At 55.9% G+C, this 4651-nt stretch overlaps 1 long non-coding RNA gene across 1 annotated transcript; it reads left to right on the top strand.

The window, feature by feature from the left end:
- Positions 1-610: 610 nt before the first annotated feature.
- Positions 611-3320, top strand: LOC135327270 (uncharacterized). Its single transcript, XR_010387370.1, has 3 exons — positions 611-737; positions 1592-1869; positions 3045-3320. It is a non-coding gene; the product is annotated as an uncharacterized LOC135327270 (long non-coding RNA).
- The last annotated feature ends 1331 nt before the right edge of the window (positions 3321-4651 follow it).

Raw genomic sequence — 4651 nt, 5'->3', positions numbered from 1 at the left:
GCAGCTCGGGAACGCAGGAGCAGTGACGTCAGGGCGAGCGCGGCTGTCCTCACGTGACTGGAATCGTGCAGACAGCCGGCGCGCGCATGCGCAGAGCGCGGCCGTGCTCGCCGCTGCCCTCGCGTGATCAGAGCGCAACATTGCAACCAGCCGGCAGACGCATGCGCAGAGGCACCGACCTGCCTATCGCCGCCCTCGCCCCACAGTGCTCACTGCTGCCACTGTTTGATCGCCGCCAAGTACTGCAGCACGCCGATGCGCGCATGCGCTGCGGCACTTCTTTGCTCACTGCTGCCATCCCCTGACCACAACCACACATCACAGCCGGAATGATCAAGCGTGAGCCGCGGCGCGGGCGTGCTCACTGCTACCCTCGCTCGATCATGAGCCAGCACTGCAGGCAGCCTCGGGGCGCTCGCTGCTCGGCCTGGGCGCCGGGGTGGTGCCCGCGGGAGCCGGCCGGCTGCAGCGCCGCGCCGCGACCACGCGAGGGCGCCATTGCGGGTCTCGCCTGCCTCCCGCTCCCCCCCCCGCCCCTCCCGCGCGGTCCGTAGCCAGCGCATGCGCGGTGCTCGAGGGCCGGGCCCCCGCGGCGGCCGCGCGCGCTTTCCAGCCGGCGCACGCGCGGTGGTGGGGCGCAAGATGGCGGCGAGCAGGGCGGGTGTTTTGGCTGGACGGCGGCGGGCGAGGGCAGAGGCGGGCTGGAGTCGAGCATGTGGGGGCCGCGGTGAGGCGAGGTAAGGCGAGCGTGCGCCTTCGGGTGGCCGCGGGTGTCGGGCTGTGTCCTGCCAGCCGGGGCCGTCGCTGCGTGGAGGCGGGTGCCGGGTCTGCGCGGCGCCGGGTCTGCCGGAGCGCGGCTCTGACTCTCCCTTTTGCGTGTGTCGCCTGTAGGGCCCCGGTTCCTCCCCAGCGCGGGCCGGGGTGTGCGCTCGCCCCTGCGGACGCAGCCTGGAGGAGTGTGTGTGGGGTGTCTGCGCGGGGGTCTGGATGTCTCTAGCAGTGGCACGGCAGCCTAATGCCTCCTCTCGTCTGGGACGCGGGGTCCTTGGGGAGTTCCCTGCTGCCTCCTCTGGCGTTCTCTGCGAGCTCATAGATCTCTCCTCCTCCTCCTCCTCCCCCTCCCTTTTAGGAGCCAGCTACAAAAGTAACTTTGCTATAGCAGAGAAATGGGGTTACATGTGTACGAGCAACAGCGCCAGAGTACACAGCAAAGCCATAATCTACGGTGCCGGTAGCATGAGTCGGTTTCCCATCAGCTCCGTCTCTCCGGAGTTTGGAGTTTTCGGAGGCCTTGGTTTTTATCCTGCCTTGGCTGGACAGTGCTTTCTGGGAGTGTCTGTCAGAGGCAGAGTTTCTCTGTGGAGGACCATCTAGCGAAGGCTGGAGATGGCCGGGTGCCTGAGTGAGCCTGCCTGTCCGTGAGAGCCGCTCTGACATCTTTGCGATGAAACGGTGCCAGAGAAGGTGACAGAAACAGCACGGAGGGTCGGTCACGACTGTGGGAACAATCACGGGCCTTGGACTAGGGAGCATTTCTAGGAGGGCCGTGCAGTTGCCTGGCCTCTCAGTAACTGTTCTGGCCTCTTTGCAGGTGCCGAAGCCCAGTCGGGCAGTCGAAGGAGCCTCGTCGCAGCTGAGAGCTCTGCAGAGATGCGCGGCTGGCCGTGGAGGATGAGCTCTGACTTGCAGCGTGGACACAGCTAAATCCTGGGCCGCGTCATATGCGAGCAGGGCTGGGAGATGCGAGGTGGTTGTCCCCCTAGGTGTGGTCACTGGCGCCGCTGGCCGTGGCCGTTTGCCCGCAGAGCTGACAGGACCAAACATACTAATTGCCTGACCGGAAATGAATTAGTGCTTGCAGGGTTTCAGGTAGGTCCAGTGCAAGTGCAGCTTAGTGCAGTCCCATGGAGTGACGTGTGCACATGATCACGTTTGAATGGTGGCTAAAACCAAGCCTCTAAACAGCAACTGTAACACGATTCTGGTGTGTGTCTTCCTGTTCTGCTGTACTTCTAATGGAAGGAAAAACTTCCTAAGCTGTGGGCAAAACTCCTTGGCTTCTCCTGACTGTTTCCATGCTCTGGAAACAGCTTTGGGTGCTTTGGTGCTTGTTGCTTAAAGCTGAGGGTTTGGAGTTTTTCACTTAAGGTTTATTGTTTAGCTTGCTGCTGTGGGTCTCTGACCCAGGAGTTAAGGTTATTCCTTTCCTCTGTGAGGTGCAGCCCTAACCAGTCAGCGTTTACAGTTTGCTCATGTAGCGATCGGGGTGCAGAATTTAAAATCCAACCTCATCCCTAAGTTTTATAGCCTCGGCAACCACTGGGGTTCTGAGGCTCGCGGTTTGTCATTGAGCGTTCAGGGCTTATGACTTGCTCAGAAATGAGAAGGGCTAAATCCTTAGATAATACACTGTAAGCCCTGAAGCCTAAGCGGCAGGCTGCAAACCCTCCTTTGGGCTTTGTAACCTCCCGCTGTACCCAGCGTTCAGCTCTGTGCACTGAACTGAGTTCTGGATTTGATATGGCGCCAGCCCATCACGCTGAGACTGACGATGTGACGGGTGAGCTGAGAGGCTCTGGCCTGGCCTAGGGTAGAATTGCAGACAGGCGGGATCAGGTGTTTTCCTCTCAGCCCCTAAAAGGCTCGGGAAAAGCCAAAGAGAACACCGAAGGGCTCTGGGAAGCCCCAGTGATGCTAGCGAAAACAGCGTGGCTTTTAGGCACCTCCTCAGAGCAGCAGCAATGTCTCGCTCCAGCCTATGGGGCAATGGGGACTCTTAATTACCGCCTTGAATTACCACAAGTGTTGCAAAAGCAGAAGGGACTAGGGAGCATGCAGAGCAGGTTATGGACTATATGTCAAGTTTAAACAAGCAACAAGCCCCTCTGCAAACAGAAACAGGTTTAGCCCTAAGTAATAGACGAAGGTAGCTGTGAGTAACGTGAAGCGAAGCGGTGACGTCAGTCACCCCGAAAGCCTCGGAGAAGCGGTCTGAAAATCTGGTACCCTCGCGGCCTCGGCAGTCTTTTTGGTTTGTTTGGCAGGGTAGCCCACCGAAGGGGGACATCTCGAAGAGAAGCAGCAAGACCTGGGGATCCGGTGGTTCATTTTGGTCGTCGCCTGTGAGGCCAGCATGCAAGAGTAAGAGGAAGCTAGGAGCAGTCTCAAAAAGGTAATAGGTCTGAAAGGGAGACAGGCAAATCGAGGGCTGTCGTTCCTCCACGTAGTTAAAGACCGAGAGAGTTGTCGGTTAAGCGCGTGCATACGAGGGTTTGCGAACAGTAACAATAACACTGAAGCGGAATAAAAATAAGGTTTCGTGGAAGATGGCGTTAGGAAGGTATTAGGCGACGTGCCCGCCTGCCTAATAACCTAGCCCTAATTGCTGTGTGTAACGTTTCCAGACCGTTTACCCTGCAACGTATGGTGCAAAGTGCCGTATTAAGACCTTTCCCTTAAGGAAAAGAAGAAGAAAAAAAGAAAAAAAAGGGGGAAAAAGAAAACAGGGTAAAGAGAAAAAGATCATGCATAAGCCTAAGCGTTTCACTGGAAGTAAAACGCGAGTTTATCGCTTCCTTACAGAGATGGAACCGAGGACAGCAAATGCTGACGAGGAGAAGAGACGGACGAGCGTTTGCTTGCGGTTAATACCGAAGGGACGGGATGAAACAAGGAAGCCAGAATGCAGCGGCCCCTCGATATCACCAGGAACTGCTACAGGAGGAGGCGTTCTGGCACGGGTAACTAGGGTAAGTATGGCTAATGACCGTTAGCAGTTATTTCGGCCTCCCCGAGGCAGCGCTGAGGACTGAGTAACCCGTTCCTGCCCTGTGGCTGCTGTTGCCTGTATCTGCCTTAGCTTTGCTTTGGCTGTTTCTCTTTTGTTTTGTTATCGTACACGCAGCTACGGAAAGGAATAGATGTCATACTTACTTTTTTAGATTAATTGCCACGGCTGAAGTTGAAGAGACCAAGAAACGTAAGCCGCGAAGGGGCACATCTTGAAGAGAGGGGGCTAGACCTAGCGATGCAGTTGTTCGTTTTGGTCGTCGCCTGTGAGGCCAGCATGCAAGAGTAAGAGGAAGCTAGGAGCAGTCTCAAAAAGGTAATAGGTCTGAAAGGGAGACAGGCAAATCGAGGGCTGTCGTTCCTCCACGTAGTTAAAGACCGAGAGAGTTGTCGGTTAAGCGCATGCATACGAGGGTTTGCGAACAGTAACAATAACACTGAAGCGGAATAAAAATAAGGTTTCGTGGAAGATGGCGTTAGGAAGGTATTAGGCGACGTGCCCGCCTGCCTAATAACCTAGCCCTAATTGCTGTGTGTAACGTTTCCAGACCGTTTACCCTGCAACGTATGGTGCAAAGTGCCGTATTAAGACCTTTCCCTTAAGGAAAAGAAGAAGAAAAAAAGAAAAAAAAGGGGGAAAAAGAAAACAGGGTAAAGAGAAAAAGATCATGCATAAGCCTAAGCGTTTCACTGGAAGTAAAACGCGAGTTTATCGCTTCCTTACAGAGATGGAACCAAGGACAGCAAATGCTGACGAGGAGAAGAGACGGACGAGCGTTTGCTTGCGGTTAATACCGAAGGGACGGGATGAAACAAGGAAGCCAGAATGCAGCGGCCCCTCGATATCACCAGGAACTGCTAC

The sequence above is a fragment of the Dromaius novaehollandiae genome, chromosome 2, assembly GCF_036370855.1.
Source record: "Dromaius novaehollandiae isolate bDroNov1 chromosome 2, bDroNov1.hap1, whole genome shotgun sequence".
NCBI lineage: Eukaryota > Metazoa > Chordata > Aves > Casuariiformes > Dromaiidae > Dromaius > Dromaius novaehollandiae.
Note: the sequence above shows the minus strand (reverse complement) of the source record. Positions and strands in the feature narration are given on the sequence as shown.